Source organism: Rhinopithecus roxellana, chromosome 17 (genome assembly GCF_007565055.1).
Source record: "Rhinopithecus roxellana isolate Shanxi Qingling chromosome 17, ASM756505v1, whole genome shotgun sequence".
Lineage (NCBI taxonomy): Eukaryota > Metazoa > Chordata > Mammalia > Primates > Cercopithecidae > Rhinopithecus > Rhinopithecus roxellana.
This window is the reverse complement of record NC_044565.1, coordinates 52841656-52859786: the sequence shown is the minus strand read 5'-3', so window position 1 is coordinate 52859786 and position 18131 is coordinate 52841656. Positions and strand designations below refer to the sequence as shown.

Here is an 18131-nt window from a genome sequence, read left to right as displayed (position 1 = left end):
GTTGCTTGAGGAATGAGAGAACCTCTGCAAAGAACTGAGTTCAGATGTTATTCAGACATAAGATATTATTATCGAAATAATAATAATAATATTTTTAGTTTTTGGACTTCTAAGCCTCAGCCTCCTCACACAGTGTTTGCTGTGGAAGCTCAATGAACAATTAAATTTGTAGATTTTCGTGATTAGTATTTTTTGTTCCAGAAGACAAACACTATAATTTCAAGAATATTCTCTGTATTTTTTGAGGGCTTACAAAGAAAAACACCATGTAGAAATAGCCTGATTTTCTAAAATGCTCAAAGAATGATGTATTCTCATACACCTAATTTCTGGCTAAGTGGCTAAACAAATATTCCTTTTCTTTAAACTTTATTATTGAATATGGAAAGGCCTTATTTGCTTTTCTTATTGCAGCATGATATGTAATACGAATCTTTAGTGCATTTCATCTTCGATGAAGAATTGCTTTTGAAAATAGGAACCATTCTCAGGGTGGCCATAGGTTTAACTCACAGGTATTGGTTGGAAACTCAGTAACAACGGGTCTGAACTCTGATTTCTGTTACTTATCTTTCTTAAGATGGAGTTTTTAATAACTCACATCTCTTTTAATTTAGTTAGTAGTGAGTACATATTACAATGAAATGCCACACATATTAACCCTTTTGTGACTTCCTTCACCCTCCCCAATCTGAATAAGCAAAATGTTCACTTGAGTTGATAGGAGTGCAAGCTCAGTGTTGTGGGGGAATGTGTCCCTCAGGGCTGCAAGTGCTGCATACTCAGTCCAAAAATGAGTTCGATTAGATCATTGATTCACTAAATTAGAGAAAGGAGGAATTTTGTTTCGTTTTGCTTTGAATCAGCTACTGGTTCCAGTAAGGTGATTAAAGAGTCCAGTTTTGGAATAGTTGTAGGTATTATAATTTTGAGCTAGGCACTCTTAGATTTGAAGAATCTGAATTATAAATGAAATAATAGAATTTGGTGCAAGACGAAATTCGTAGAGTCTAGGAATTACAGCCCTGTGGGATTTAATGTCTTTTCACAGGCATAATTGATATCTCTATATTTGAACTATAGGCTTTCTAATCTAGATAGTGACTGGAAGCCATTTCTCAGCTCGTCCTTGTGGCCTACAATAGAAACAGGGAATTTCTCAGAGGCACAGCTGACCCAAGTGGCAAAGTCTTAAAGGGGATCCTGGTGCCACCCCCGGACTGCAGAGTAAGCTGCAGTGCGGAGGGGAGGGGAGAAAGCACCGTGTATTTACTGATGATAGGGCTCAAGCTGGTGTGGGGCTTGGCTCAGGGACGCTGCTCCAAAACTCCAAGAAAGAAAAAAGAAAAGGTTTCATTCAGTCCTCACAACAGGCTTGCGAGTAAAGTGACCTCGTTTGATATCGAGGACACTCATCCTCAGTGAAGTTGACAACCCTCGCCCGAGGGTTCAAAGGTCACGGTGGAAACCAATTCTTTCAGCCCCTTCTTCCCTGGTTTCCTTTCCTTCCCCAAATCCAGCTACAAAGAAATGATGAAAACGACAATTTACTCATCATAAAAGTAGAAGATAACATGGCTTAACCAAGTTATGGAGATTAGTCGGAGAAAGCCAGGAAGAGCAATTGTCCTTGTATTAATACTATGATCAACGCCTGCAGTGCTCATGTGGCCTGAAATCAATGTGCACAAACCCTTTCCCGTGGGAGCCCTGAGAGAAGCCTCTGGAGACTCGCGCTTGGCTGCCACATGGCACGTTGATTTGATTGTGACCCCGGGAAAAGCCCTTCATCTCCTTTGGAATTTGCTGACCCTTGTTTGTGGGTCTCACCTTGAGCCTTTGAAAGGGGATCTAAAGCCCCAGATAGCTTTTCTTTTGTGAGGGTCGGTTTCGGTGGGGAAACATCCGTAATTTGAAGAGTGGTATAAAATGAATAGAATACCATCTAGCATCTTCCAGTTATTCAGTAAATATCTGTTGAATAACAAAATGCATACTACTTGACCATTTTTTAAAAAATGTGGATAGTTGAATTGGGAGAATGCACAGCTGATTATCTAAGTGACCACTGGGTGTCACTGTTTACCCACTGACCGACCATCAGTTTTTTTTTTTTTTCCCCCCCTCACCTGGTCAGGACGAAAGCCTCGGGAAGCTGGTCCAGATGCAGAGATTTCAAGTTTGTTTCTTATAAGTAACCTGTTATCTCAGGGGGAAAAAGGGTGATTCCTGTGTTATTTACTTCAGGATATTTTCTGCATTCTGTAATTTAGATGGAGAGCTGATGTGGTTTCTGTTTCTTCATCTCCCTTTCGTCCTCCTAAAGAAGTTTTCTTTTGCCAACAGAAACAAGAGATTTTATTTTGCAATTTATCTTGAAAATAGGAACGCTGGTGTGAACATTAGTTGGTACAAGACGGCAGGGTTTCATGTGTAACTTTAATAGGAAACTATTGCAGGTGCTGAAAGTAAATTCTCACCTTGTCAGGCTCAGTGGATCATGATTATTGTTGCAGTGAGCTTCCTGGAAATAGAGGCCGTTCTCACTCTCTGGTGAAAGACGTAGATTGGGCTTCAAAGGCCACCTCCACTGTTCTGATCTTTGGCCTCTAAGGTGATGCTCAACATCTTTGATCCTCAGAGTTCTTTGCCCCCCAGAGTTCTTCTGACCCCACTCCCAGGGCTGCTGGGAAGTACCAAGTTCAAATTCAAAATGTCTTGTTTTCCTCCTCAGGGGTGTTCTGCTAACATCTGAGCTGATGGGCCTTGAAGGAATCTTGTTTCCTCTGCTCTTCCCTTTGTGATGTAATTTACCAATTTTTTATAACACAGTCTAATATGAGTTGGGCCAAACAGCTGGAATTCCTAAGTCTAGAAGTTTTCTCTGAAAGGCACATCATTGACTCACTTGTCCATGTCTGTGGATTTCACTGCTGCAACAAGAGGACCTAGAAAACAGCCATCTTAAGACCTGAAGAGGCCTCAGAATTTATCCAGTTTAGTTTTTTTTTGGATGCAGTTTGCTCTTTCTTCAACATTCCATAGAGGGCTATAAAACCTTACAAGTGGGAGGTCTTAACATTTCCCCATAAGACCAATAACGTGAGTACAACCTGCAGAAAACAGAAAGAATCCAGTTAGACAGTCCCTGGCCACTCCTTTCTCAGCCCTCCTTTCCTGCCCACACCTCCCCTGCAGGAGCTCTGCTAATTCTTCACTGTATCTTGGTATCCTCTCCTTTAAAGGGAGAAGAAAAAGACGAGCACTTATGTTTCCTGAATCAAATGCATTCCAGGCTGATGAAGAGTGATGGCTACCATTACTTGACTTCTTTCTCTGACCAGGACTTGTGTTCAGTTTTTTATTTTCACAATGTCATTTAATTCTCACTACAGTCCCATGAGATGCTCCAAGTTTTCCCTAATTTACACATGAGAAAACTGGAGCACCAATGGTGGTTAAATGGCCTACACAAACTCACCCAACTAACACCTGGTGATTTCTGATTCCCCTGCTTTTTAAAAATTGATACATGATATTTTACGTATTTATGGGGTATATGTGATATTTTGTTACATGCATAGAATTCGCAATGATCAAGTCAAGGTATTTGCGGTGTCCATCACCTCAAGTACTGACCATTTCTATGTCTTGGGAACATTTCAAGTCCTTTCTTCCAATTACTTTGAAATATACATTGTTGTTAACTATAGTCACCCACTCTGAATTGAACATTGGAACTTACACCTTTTGTCTAACTGTATGTTTACACCCATTGACTCGTCTCTGTTCACACTCCCACCCACACACCCTTCCCACCCACACACCCTTCCCACCCACACATCCTCCCACCCACACACCCTTTCCACCCACACATCCTCCCACCCACACACCCTTGCCAGCCTCTGGTATCCATCATTCTATTCTCAAATTCCATGAGATCAACTTTTTTTTTTTTTTTTTTTAATAGTTCCCACATTTGAGTGAGAACTCGGATATTTGTCTTTCTGTGCCTGGCTTATTTCACTTAACACAAGGACCTCCGGAGACTCATTTGCTTTTAACCACTCACCTACTTAGGGGGATGTTGGGTTCAGTGTTGTGGTCTGTAATAGAGAGGGTTTTTCAGTCAGTCACTGCCTTGAGCTCATAGTGGAGGCGTTTGGAGCCACATGGAACTAGACCTGACTATCAGCTGCAAGAACAGGAGGATTTCACTCAATTTCTCTTTTGCTCCTGAAAGCATTTCTCTAGATGCCTCATTTATCCGCATGTGGCTATTGCACATTGTATATGATATGGTTTGGCTGTGTCCCCACCCAAATCTCATCTTGAATTGTAATAATCCCCACATGTCAAGGAGGATGGTCAGGTGGAGGTAATTGAATCATGGGGGTGGTTTCCTCCATACTGTTCTTGTGTTTGTGAATAAATCTCATGAGACCTGATGGTTTTATAAATGGGAGTTCCCTACACACCGTCTCTCTTGCCTGTTGCCATGTAAGATGTGACTTTGTTCCGCCTTTGCCTTCCACCATGATTGTGAGGGTTTCCCAGCCATGTGGAACTGTGAGTCTATTAAACCTCCTTCCTTTAGAAATTATCCAGTCTCAGGTATGTCTTTATTAGCAGCGTGAGAACAGACAAATGCAGTATGCCTGTGTCAAAATCTCTCATATACCCCATAAATAAATGCACTTACTGTGTACCCACAAATACTAAAAATGAGATTTTTTTTTAAAAAAAGATTTCTTTAGCAGCTGTGGGTGGCTGGACACTGTGCTAGCGGAAGGCATCCTTATCTTCCCCCTTGCTTAGCTTCATGGAGACCATGAGCCCCCCAGTCCTCACCCCTCCCCTGCAAGTTGGAATTAGACTTATTAGAACTACCTGATGGAGCTCAGTTAAACTTACAAAAAACGAAAGACAAAACTAAAATAGCCTGCTCAGTTTATAACTCTCAGCCAAAATCTCCGATGAGTGGTGGGCGAGGTACATTTCTGTTAGGGAGGCTGAGGGTTTCCCATGTGAATCAGTGTATATATGTACAGAAGGCAGCCCCATGCAGGTGTTTTGAAGACTTAGTGTGTGTCAAGGAAGTGTGTGACGCCTGGGTTTAGAGGGTGGGAGGGGCCTGCTACCATTTGCAGCAGAAGCTACCCTGGGGAAGGCTTACCCTCTGCATATTGATTGCCTGAGGGTTTCCATGAATATTGATTTAGGAAAGGCCAATGGTGTTTATGCTGCTGAATATGCATCATCATGGCCATTGGAAACATGTCAGGCTATATTGAGGCAGGGCAGCTCTGGGATTTCATGGGCTTGGGGATAGCAGGGTTGAACTGGTTCAGTATCAACTTGAACTTTCTGCTTGAACTTAATTGCTTTTTGGAGGTAATCAGACATCCAGTTAACCTCGTCTTTCTAGGAATTTTGTTTTCTTGACTCTGCTGTCTTACAAAATGGTCAGGAGGAAGATATTTTCAGAAGGCTTAGGAGCTTGACACGCAGGCCGGATGCATTGTAATTGCATCTGGGGGACAGAACACATTTCTAAACTTATCTCCAAAGCCTTATCTACATTTTAAAAATATTGTGGTTAAGTCTAGGGTGGAGGGAAGCGGCATAAAATCACATATGAACACTCTTGGTAGGATAATGTGCGCGCAGGCGCATTTGACTCTTCCCTCTCCTGGAATGAGCAGCTGGAAGGTGAGTCTTTAAGACTCATGTCCTCGCTTTTCTACAGGATGGTGCAAAGGAGGCTGCATGACAATGTTCTAGCCCTGGGATAGAGAGAGCTGGAGTGTGGTTCTGCCGTGAAGTATCAGAGCATGGAGATGACCCAACTAGAAACATACGCCTCTTGGCTTCCGTTTCTTCACTCCCCAAATGGGCAGATTCTTATTCTAACTACTACCTACAGTTAGTAGGAGGATAAAATGTTATAATCAATGTGAAGTGCACACAACATTTGAAAGTATTTTGGAGTCACTGATGATACAATGGCATGTTTTGGAGAGAAAACCTTAGGACTTAACCTTGGATGCATCATTTATGACTTCTTCTAGTGCTAGGATATTGGCTGAGTTACTTATTCCTGTGCCTGGGTAAAATTAGTCTCACCTATAAAATAAGAATAATGACCCTATCCCATAGATACTGTATGCAGAATACTCTACAAAGCATCACTTGAAGCACGACGTGCATTCAAATAATGAGAGTTTCCATCTCTGCTTCTTCCTCCCCCTTAAAAAATTAATTTATTTTCCCTTTTATTGACTAGTCTTTTACAGAGATGATTAGAGTGCCTGGCAATGCATGGGAATGTGGGTCCTATTTATAGATTATTAATTCAGTGGTCTTTTGGAAAATCACTAATGCTGTTTTCCAAATCATTTGTCTTTTTTCAATGCTAAAATTGTGATCTGATCTTCCCAACATAATTTGTTACCTGTTTATGAATTTTGACATGACTAAAGGAAGTGTGGAATTTATGGCAGTGTTTGGGTAGCTAGCATGGCTTTTCTTGCTCAGTAGCTCTAATATAGTTTGATATTTGTTCTATTTTGGTTTGTGTATTATTTACTGCCTTTATACTTTCAAAAGGAACTACAGGCTATTTGCAAAAACACCAGTAGAGAATATAGTAAAACAACAACCACCAAAAAGAAATGAGAGTCTGGGCGCGGTGGCTCACGCCTATAATCCAGCACTTTGGGAGGCTAAGCTGGGTGGATCACCTGAGGTCAAGAGTTCAAGACAAGCCCGGCCAACATGGTGAAACCCCATTTCTACTAAAAACACAAAAATTAGCCAGGCGTGGTGGTAGGTACCTGTAATTCCAGCTACTCAAGCTACTCAAGAGACTGAGGCATGAGAATTGCTTGAACCCAGGAGGCGGAGGTTGCAGTGAGCACCGATATAGGGCCACTGAACTCCAGCCTGGGTGACAGAACAAGACTCCATCTCAAAAGAAAGAAAGAAAGAAAAGAGAGAGAGAGAGAGAGAGAGAGAGAGAGAGAGAGAGAGAGAGAGAGAGAGAAAGAGAGAAAGAAGCCAAGTAGAAGAGAGTTGGCAATACTTAACCAAGAACTGGAGATCATGGGGTACTGACCACTCTTGTACATTGTTTTGCTCTAAGCTTTCTAGCACATTAGGCAAAACTGGGTAAAAATAGATTTTTGTGTTTTTCATTGTCAGGTAAAAAACAGCTAAGTATACTTTTCATGAAAGCCACCTTTTCCTCAACATAAATTATGACATAATTATTTGCAGAGAGTGATGAAAATAACAGATCACAGCAGCTGTTTTGAAGATTCTGAATCCTGTGTTGTTCGGCCTCACATTAGCAGAGATCCTTCACATTGAGGGGTTTTGGGAGGGCTCATGAGAGGGGCTGTGCCAGCTGGTCCAGGAGTACCTTCTCTCCATTGAGAATGGGGTTCGGACGCCTTCCTGGGTGGGAAGGTGGTTAGTGCACCTGTGGACAGGCAGCCTGGTTTAGTTTGCGGATTGTTCTGTCCCAAGCATCTCCTGATCCCAGGCTTGCTTGCGTGTTGGCCTGAGGCATTTCATCTGGTAGAAGAGGAGGGAATTTGGACTTTGTTACTTAGCATCTAAAATGGAAGCCTACAGACATCACGTGCCATTTAATTTCATTACATTTGATCTAATTCAGTTCAACTCCATATTGTTCAATTTCAACCAGTTCAGCTGAGGGCTGCAAGCACCTCCTGTGCCCTGGGCAATACAGGGGATATGGTTGGGTCAGGCTCGGTGCTGCCCTCAAGGGTGTGGCTTGCTGGCTTGGGAGGCAGATGTGGGCCCCACTGCCTCCACAGAGAGCCAGGGGAAGTGCTGTGGGGGCAGCCAAGAGGAAGCAACAACTCTGTGGAAATGTTCTTTTATTTATCGCGATAAAGGTACCCGTCTGTGTAATGATCTCTTTTCTGTTATATATGATTCTGGAGTTTCCAATTATGCTGTAGTTTAGAAAATATTTTTCCTGAGGGTTAATGTTTACATTTACAAATATGTACAGCTTAACAGTTTAAATGGAAATTTTAATATATTCTATGATTTGTTGCTTCATTTGCATATTTTATCAATTCGCCATCATTCTGGGTTGTATATAGTGCAGTAATTAGAAATTGAATTAAAGAGGACTGTGCATTTTTAATTTTCACTTCAGAATGTAAAATGCTAGTTGTTTAACGTCTGCCTTATCAATGTCATGTTGTATAGATATGTGAGTAGAGGCCAGGACATTCCTGGAGACCTGAACCCCAGAGAGAGGATAAGCATGGATAGGACGGTGAGTCAACTTACACTGAAGGGAATGTGGCAGTTGTGAAGGTGATAGGCAGCTGTGACTTGCTGCTCACTGCTGTGTTTCCTTGGTGTTCTCATTAGCATCACTGTTTTCCTTGTCTTGGCCCAGACCCAGAATTGCAGGCTTAACAAGCCAAATAGCTAAGCAGTGAGAAGGCTTGGCTAAAAGCATGAATGCTGCATATAGGTAGTCAGTTTCATTTGCCCTGAATGTGCACTAAGGACCCAGTCTGTTCTGTCTACAGCAGATGATCCACTCAGACAAATGCCTAAGGGACTGCGTGTAAGAGCTAATCACACAGTGGCCCTCCCTTCCCACCTCCTTTGTGTCATTATAGTCCTTATGGCAGACAGGACTGGCTGCAGGTGGCATTCACACACACTGACAGTCCCTTATGATGGAGTCAGTTGGCTTTGCAGTGTGACATTGAGAGGGTGCTGGCATGTCCTGACCATAGAGCTCCACTGTGGACTATCTCAGGATGTCTCTTCCAATCTCCTATAGCTTTTTAACTGTCTTCCTGAAAGAACTCAGGTATTGCCTGACAAGGGGGTGCTCGTCAGCAGCAGCTGCCCTCACCAGCTGCATCTCCTGAGCCTGGAAGTGTGCCTGGCACTTGCAAGCTGCTCAGTGTATCAGTCAGGAGAGCCTGTGTATGCTACAGTAACAAGCAAGCCCCAGCTCTCAGGGGTGTATCTCTTATTCATTTGTATGTCTCTTTATGGTGGGCAGGAGCTCTGGGACATCCTCTGTCACCAGGCAAGAGGAAGAGGAAATGGTTTATGTGCATTCATTCTGAAAGGTATCTGTCTAGAAGAAACACAAGTTACTTCTGCTCATATTTCATTGGTCAAAGCAAGTCATGTGGCCACGTCTAACTTCAGAGAGGTAGGAAGTACAAGTCTACATTTCCCGAGGGGGCGAATTGGATGCATTAGTGAGCAGCATTTATCTCTCACACACTCCATGTATTTATCAAGCTGCACTAGAGGTGTGAAATGATGTTTGCCGATAATGATGCTGGTACCTCCCTGTTCTTCCTCTAAGGGAAGATATTGATATTTAGTTAGGTGAAGGTCTCTGGATGTAAAAGTAGAAGTTTCTAAAAATCTAGAAGTCTTAAAAACCTCAGAGATTGTCCAACCCCATTTAATATTAGCAACGAGACCAAGTGATTTGCCAAGTGCCTTTCATTCTGTTGATGCTAAACCTGGGGCTTGTGTCTTGGCCTGCCAACTCACCCACTAGAGTTCTTGCCACTTTCCTCTTGTACCTGTAAGAAGATGATGTAGGTCTTACTGCAAAGACCATTTCCAAACACTCTCTGGTTCCTGAGGCTCCCTGGAGTAGCCAAGCACTCATTACTATCCACTGTAGCATGGCAGTGCTTGGGGTCTGCCTATTCAGCCTCTAGATGATGAGGATTACAGATAATAATTTACCCAAAGTGCTTTGGATAGTGCCTGGAACAGTCAGTGTGTAATAACTGTTTTTTTTTTTTTTTTTTTTTTTTTGAGTTGGGGGCAGGGTCTCACTTTGTTACCGAGGCTGGAGTGAAGTGGTGTGATCATGGTCCACTGTAGCATCAAACTCCCCAGCTCAAGTAATCTTCCTGCTTCAGCCTCCTGAGTAGCTGGGACTGCAGGCACGCACCACTATGCCTAGCTAATTTTTGTATATTTTGTAGAGATGGTGTCTCCTTATGTTGCTTAGGCTGGTCTTAAACTCCTGGCCTCAAGCAGTCCTCCTGACTCAGGCCCACAAAGTGCTGGGATTACAAGTGTGAGCCACTGTGCCTGGCCTATAACTACTGATTTATTATTATTCCGTGTGATTGTTGTTGTCACTATAATTGAATTCTGTAGTGATGTCCCTTCTGGCCTGGCACAGGATGGCAGAGGGCTTACAGTTTTCTCCAGGCAGTGCTCCCAGCTCAGGGTTCAGCCACCAGACAAGTCATTGGTTATCTCTGGCCATGTTTGGATTTTGGCCTCCCATGTTCTCCAACAAGGGCACCCTTGAGAAGAGGGGAGAGGAAAAGAAGGAAGGGGAGGGGTGGGGAGAAGAGAAGGTGCAGTGAGCATGAGAAACAAGCACTGAGAGGCAGGATGGGTGATATGGTTTGGCTGTATCTCCACCCAAATGTCACTTAGAATTGTAATCCCCACCTGTCAAGGGTGGGACCAGGTGGAGGTGATTGGATCATGGGGGCAGTTTCCCCCATGCTTTTCTCATCCTAGTGATGAGTCTCGGAGATCTGATGGTTTTATGAGCGTCTGGCATTTCCTCACTTGCACTTCTCCTTCCTGCCGCCCTGGGAAGAAGATACTTTTCTTCCCCTTCGCCTTCTGCCATGATTGTAAGTTTCCTGAGGTCTCCCCAGCCATGTGGAAATGTGAGTCAATTAAACCTCTTTCCTTCATAAATTACCCAGTCTCAGGTGTGTCTTTATAGTAGCGTGAAATGAACTAATACAATAAGCATCTGGAGGGGATATTGGTGGAGGAGACAGGAGCTGAAGGAAGATACCACAGGTCTTGGGGCCAAAGACAAGGAGTGGCTCAGGAGCTCCAGGTCTGAGGGCAAGGCAGGGAGCAAGAAGGAGACAATACAGAGGTGCTGAGGCATTAGGGGTGTTGATTGAGGAGTGGCAGGCATCTCCTCGCAGAACATGCTCAGGCTGGGGGGTTTCAGTAAGTGTCCAAGCCCCCCGGCCCGGTCTTTCCCTTCCAGGCAGGTGCTGTCCTGCCTCCTGCCATCTGGACTGGCCTTGTCCAGAGCGTTGCCTCTCCCTCTGGCTCTGATCTCCCTGCAAAGGGGCTCCCACTAAAGAGAAATGACGCAATTTACAGAGGGAATGCTGGCCTCTAGCCAGCCATGGAGGGCTATGCAGGGAATAACGAGATGCTCTGATAATAAGAACAGCCAAGGTTTATGGAGCGCCAGGTCCAGGAGTCGGCTCAGTGTGTTTTTGCTTCTTTATGTCTTAATTATTTGGGTTTGTAATCATCATCATCGTGATAATGGAGATGTCAATAACAGCAATAACAGCTATCAACGAGTGAGCTCTTATTACTGTGTATTTTATGTCTATTATTTGTTTCCATAGCAATGGTTTCCGGTAAGGGGATTTTCAAAAGGGGACAGTGAGGCTCAGGAATGTAAACCAGTTGCCTGAGCTCCCATGTCTGGTAAATAGCAACACAGACCATGGCTCAAAATGTATCTCTCTGACTTCAAAGCCCTATGCCAAGGCTTTAAAGATAACTCAGGATTATGCTCTTTGCAAACAAAGGAAATTGGAACTCAGGGAGGTCCAATTTCAGTTTCTAGAACATCCACACCTCTTTGGAATGAAGGTGCACTTGGATTAGGGTCCTCTGAGCCCTGGTTAGCACTTTTCCTCCTCATGTGCCCTGCTGCCCCCACAGATGCAGGACAGTCCTTTCTATGGGGTAGGGGCCTAGGTGAGAACACTGCTGCTTCCTGGTCCTTTCTGTCTGTAGCCAAGCTAAGTTTCATTAATGCAAGGGCACCCAGATGGTGGGAAATTCTCAAAAGAGCAGCTTTTGGAGTCCCTGCAGAAGGGGAAGGAAGATGCATGTCCTCTTATTTCTGGCCGTGCAACGGGCTTGGCCTTGGTAATAGAAACTGTGGTCTGGTGTGTTTCTTGCTGCCTTTGCTTGTTTAGAAACCGCCACTTGCAGACACTGCCCACCCTCACAGGGTATGGGTCAATGGTCAGCTTTGTGGTTGGCGAGTGTCTACCTTGTGCCTGGCTGATGCCCACACCCTGAGAGATAGGACTATTATTCTCTCTTGTAGAAAAAGATGAATTTAGGATATTTGAGTAACTTCTCCAAGGCTTCACTGCTAATTCAGTTGCTCAGTCAAGATTTGAACCAGGTGTGTGTGACTCCAGACTGGAAATACTTGGTTTATGAGGACTGCTACTTTACTACGCAGGTACTTCCAGAAGAAAGGGAAAGACAAAGGTATTTAAGCATTGTTTTTTAAAAAGGTAGTATTTCTATTTTCCTCCTCCTCCCCGCCTTCAGTTTATTCCTACAAAAGGTTGATGGAAGGAAAATTGACATAAATCATAAAATCCCAAATGAGATTTGGGAACTTTGTGGTTTTGACTTGCCTATACTGATCTTTCCAGGAATGCAGATCATCAAAGTTTGGCTTTTTCTTTCTGTTTATTGACTTGTCTATCCAAGTGCTTATCTATCTGTGTTCCGTAATGTGGAAAGCGGCCACAGCGCCTAAGACTGGCCTTGAAACCTCTGGCCATGTCATACGTGTATTGGTTTTGGATTGTTCTTAAATGGATCATCTGGTACCATGGAGGACTTTACCTTTCTCTGACATTCTCAATTGCTCCGAGTTAAAAAATAAAAAGTTGTATGAAGGAATGTTCAGTGTCCAAGAAAGACATTGGATGAAGTGGGAGTGAAGGGTGAAGAGCAGCATTTTAAAGAGAAAAACTCACACAATTTAGGACAGGCGAACACGGTGGAAGCAGCCTGGTGTTCCCACGCCCACCCTGCTCCCTATTACAGAACACCAGGCTAGAGCCACATCTTGTAGTGTCAGTTTCAGACTTCTATCACGTTTTCAAGTGGGGCCAACTTATTGACATTTTGTCCCCACAGCTCTGGCCAAAGCACTCCTGAGCCGAGGCTCGGCACTGCCAGGCAGCCCTCACTGTCAGACCAGCGGAGGCCACGTGGGCTGTGAACGCAGCCTTGGTATAGATGCAGCGGGGCCACGGGCCTCTTCCTCTGGTTTAAATGTTTATCCAAGAAAGAAAAACGTAGCCTGAGATTTCACTCTGTGTGGCTGCCAGACACTTGTTTCTTTTCCAACTGGCTTCCCCATTGAGGGACTTTTCCCTGAAGGTCCTGGCGGTTTGGGCTTAGATTACAGGGAGCATGGCTGTCTTTTTTAAGCAGGCCATGAGGGGAAGGGGGAAGACAGGGGAGGACACTGGGATGGTGTGTGTGTGAATGCGTGTGCTGTGTGGATGTGTGTGCTGTGTGGATGTGTGTTGTGTGTTATGTGTGTATGTGGTGTGTGAATGCATGTATGTTTGTGTTGTGTGAATGTGTGTTTTGTGTGTGTGTTTTGTGTGTATGTTGTATGTGTGTGAATATGTGAGTTGTGTGTAGTGTGTGAATGTGTGTGTGTGCATGTGTGTGAATGTTGTGTGTGATGTGTGCATGTGTGAATGTGGTGTGTGCATGTGTGGTGTGTATATGTGGTATGTGAATGTGGGTGTTGTGTATGTGTGTGTTGTGTGTGGTGTATATGTGTTGTATGCATGTGTGACACTGTTTTGTATGTGTGTGAATGTGTGTGTTGTGTATGTGGTGTGAAAATGTGTATGTGAATGTGAGTGCATGTGCGCATGTGTGTATTGTGTGTGTGGTTGTAAATGTGTGTATGTGGTGTGTGTATGTGCGTGTTGTGTGTGCATGTGTGTATGGCTTTGTGCATGGTGTGTGTGGTGTGTGCATGTGTGTGTGTGAATGTGTGTGTGACTGTGTTGTGTGTGTGCTGTACATGTGTGTTGTGTGTGCATGTGTGACTGTGCATGTTGTGTGTGGTGTTTGCATGTGTGTGCTACATGTGTGTGTTATGTGTGCATGTGTGACTGTGCATGTTGTGTGTGATGTTTGCATGTGTGTGGTACATGTAAGTGTGTGTGTTGTGTGTGCATGTGTGACTGTGCGTGTTGTGTGTGGTGTTTGCATGTGTGTGGTACATGTAAGTGTGTGTTGTGTGTGTGACTGTGTCTCTGCCACACAGAGTGAAATCTCAGGCTACGTTTTTCTTTTCTGGATAAACATTTAAACCAGGGGAAGAGGCAGGTGGCCCTGCTGCATCTATACTGGGGCTGCGTCCACAGCCTGCGCGACCTCCGCTGGTCTGACAGTGAGGGCTGCCGGGCAGTGCTGAGCCTCGGCTCAGGAGTGCTTTGGCCAGAGCTGTGTGGACAAAATGTCAATAAGTTGACATTGTGTATGTGTGTGTTGTGTGCGTGTTGTGTGTGATGTGCATGTGTGTGGTGTGTATGTGTGTGTTGTGTATGTGACTGTGAGTGTGTGTGTTGTGTGTGGTGTGTGCGTGTGTGTGCCTGTGTGCTTGGAACCTTAATCCTAAGTCCAAATGCTGATGGCACCTCTGGGAGGTGATTAGGGTTAGATGAGGTCATCAGGGCGGGTCGCAGTGGGGCTGGCAGCTTTGTGGGAAGAGGAAGAGAGACCTCAGGGCAACACCCCACCCTTTGCCATGTGATGCCCTCGGCCAAGTCATGGTGCTGAGGGGAGGCCCTCATCTGATGCGCCCCCAACCATGGAATTCCAGCCTCCAGAACTGTCAGATGTAATTTTTTTCTTTATAAATTGTCCAATCTCAGGTATTCAGTTATTACAACAGAAAGCTGACTCTGATGGGGGCTCTGCGGCAATGCAGAGCTGGTCCCAGAGGCAAGATGGACAGAGCTTGTGCAGCTCTGGGCGTCCCTGTGGGCACCTCTGGGCCAAGCCCAGCTGCACCTTCACCCTCCTGATTTCCCACAGTGGGCAGGAGGGTGGTGGAGCCCACAGTCTGGGGCAGGAGAGTCTCTCAGATTCCTGGGGAGGAGCACGGAGCCCAAACGAGGACAGACAGAAGCTGCTTATCTCCAGCTTGGGTAAGAACAAAAGAGCTGGCCATTGTCACTTGCATTTTTGCAGAGACTCAGGCAGGCTGGGCGTGGGAGCTTCCCAGTGGAAGGGAAGGCACTGGGTGAGCCCCAGTGGGGGCTGCTGGCTTGGAAGCTGGGGCAGCAACTAGAACCGGGGCATCCCGTGTGAGTTTAAGGGGAGCACGTTTGTCTTTCTCAGTTTGTCCTCAGTGGGACGTCAGGGCAGGAGTCGGGGCAGCTGTGAGTTATTAACCAAGTCTTGGGCATCTGGGACTGACTCTTATGGGTTGCTTGATTCCTAGATTGGGGCGAGAGGTAGCGGCCTGGCTTCCCACAGGTGTGACTTACCGAGGGCAGGCCAGCGTCCAGCCTGGCTGCTGCAGGTGACGTGTTGGCTTTCTGGGCTGGCTGCTGCAGGTCGTGGGCCACAGTTCCATTTGTACAGATGGTCACACCATTGTCTCTTTGTATATCCAGCGTCTCAGACCACATTCTGGCTCCAGCCCTTCCTAATGTGGGACCTTGGACACGTCCCCTGACTGTCCTGTGCCCGTCTTCTCAGCAGTGAAGGGAGCAGTGACCATGCACACCACTGAGGACAGCCGTGGGGATGAAACATGGCAGGCCAAGGTACACCTCGGTGTACCAAAGTACCAAAGTGCTTAGGTGTACCAAAGTAATTCAGAAAAGGCCAGCTGTCCCTCCACGGGCCTTCACTCCATGCTACCTTGGCTGGAAGGTGGCCAACGTTTGATTTGAGGCTAGGGCTTCTTCTCCAAACACATGGAATTAATCTTTGAATCACACATTTGGCAGCTCCAAGCATCCCCTTTAAGATGGTCTGCTGCCAGTCTCCTCTGCTGTCTGCTGCCTGGACTCTGGGATGCTTTGTGAGGCAGTTGTGGGGTGGAGCAAATAATAAAGGTTTTGGAATCTGAAGATTGGAATTAGAATCTTAGGTCAGTAATTTGCTGCCTTGGTAACCTCCATCAAATTGCACCCCGCTGAGGATGAGTCTCGTCATCTTTATGAAGGGGATGTGGTATTGGCACCCCTGGCTTGGGTGACGTGTGAGGCAGCTACACGGTGCTGGGTGTGGTGTCCATCTCTCCCTCTATCATGATCTGTTCTCTCTCTTTTTTTTTCTTATTTTCTTTCCCTTTTCTGTGAAAGTTACCCCGTCCCATTTAGCTTTGTGAATGACTTGTGCTTCCCAGCATTCTTTACTTACAAAACAGTTGGGATTGCTTTTCTTGAGAAGCTGTTTTGTAAAGAAGTTTGCTAGATATCTGTCTACATGGACACAGATGGATTGATATCGTATCTTGTTTCTTCTTTTGGAAAGGAGGCAAAGAGCCTCCTGTCATCTTGCAGGTAGGTGGGCAGCCCGAGATCTAAACTTCCCGTGGGAAATCTCCACGTGGAAAAGCCCCACTCAGAATCCCAGGCGGCAAGGGTAGGTTAGGACTTACCATGGCGTTCCAAGCTCCATGGCCATGGGTGGGTTGCTCTTGGTCACCAGGGGGCAGGAGCATTGATGGTAAGAGCTGCTCTTCTTAAACCTATCGACAGAAATTATAATCAAGGATGCACTACTGGCTGTTTTGGATCTACTTTTGCAAAGTTGGAGTCCAAGAGAGTCCCCGAGAGCCACCAGGATGACATATGGTCTCTGTAAACTTCCCATGATGAGGCACTTCATGAACCATCACAGTGAGGAAGGCCCAAGTCACAGCACCCCAGCATGAACCCAGCAAACACCACACCGCTCCATTCACCAGTGAGGAAGGCCCGAGTCACAGCACCCCAGCATGAACCCAGCAAACACCACACTGCTCCATTCACCAGTGAGGAAGGCCCGAGTCACAGCACCCCAGCATGAACCCAGCAAACACCACACTGCTCCATTCACCAGTGAGGAAGGCCCGAGTCACAGCACCCCAGCATGAACCCAGCAAACACCACACTGCTCCATTCACCAGTGAGGAAGGCCCGAGTCACAGCACCCCAGCATGAACCCAGCAAACTCCACACTGCTCCATTCACCAGTGAGGAAGGCCCGAGTCACAGCACCCCAGCATGAACCCAGCAAACACCACACCGCTCCATTCACCAGTGAGGAAGGCCCAAGTCACAGCACCCCAGCATGAACCCAGCAAACTCCACACCGTTTCATTCACCACACAGAACCAGAAGTTGACTGCCGACGGCCATCTGAGAGGCTGCCACAGTCTGTCCAACACTTTTCAATCAGGAAACACACTCTGAGCTGCCTTCTGTGGCTGGGTAGGTGCGGAGTTCCAGAGATTAAAAGACAAGTATGTGTTAACGTTCTGGAGGTTGTAGCATGCTCACAGTTAAATGGATTTCATTTCAGAATATTACTTATCCCAGATTGCACATGGCATGTGTGTATTACATAGACAGAAAGACAGATTAACATTTGTGGAAACAAAACATTGTCTGCATTATCAGGTTGTCGTAAATTCTTAAAATTTTGCGTGGCCTCAGCATCTGTTTTGAATACAAGTTTAACTTTCGCAGACCAGAAGTAAGGCTCGGTCATTCTCGACACAGTTTCGAGTTGTACACCACACCAAAGCTGGTGGCCCCAGATTCAGAATTCAGAGGCATTTCCCACCCAGCCAACGGCGCTTCTGCTTTCCTGCCCAGGCTTCCTGTTTAGAGAAAGTCTCACTCTGTCACCCAGGCTGGAGTGCAGGCATGAGATCTTGGCTCACTGTACCCTCTGTTTCCCAGGCTCAAGTGATCCTTTCACCTCAGACTCCCCAGTAGCTGGGACTACAGATACGCACCACCACACCCAGGTTTTTTTAAAAATTGTATTTATTTTGTAGAGATGGGGTTTTGCCATGTTGCCCAGGCTGGTCTCAAACTTCTGGACTCAAGTGATCTGACCTCCTCAGGCTTCCAAAGTGCTGGGATTACAGGTGTGAGCCACTGCACCCAGCGCAGTCTTCCTTTAAATGGACCATTCATACCTTTGCCAAAGAACTTAAAGTATGTAAACTATTCCCACACCCTATTCCCTTACACACACACCCACACACAGCCACACCCACCCACATATATATATATATG

The 18131-nt window shown here is 45.6% G+C and overlaps 1 long non-coding RNA gene across 1 annotated transcript; it reads right to left on the bottom strand.

Moving 5' to 3' along the window:
• Positions 1-217: 217 nt before the first annotated feature.
• Positions 218-15510, bottom strand: LOC115894333. Its single transcript, XR_004054440.1, has 3 exons — positions 15378-15510; positions 2481-3113; positions 218-1520 (listed from the first exon to the last, which is right to left on the bottom strand). It is a non-coding gene; the product is annotated as an uncharacterized LOC115894333 (long non-coding RNA).
• Positions 15511-18131: the final 2621 nt, after the last annotated feature.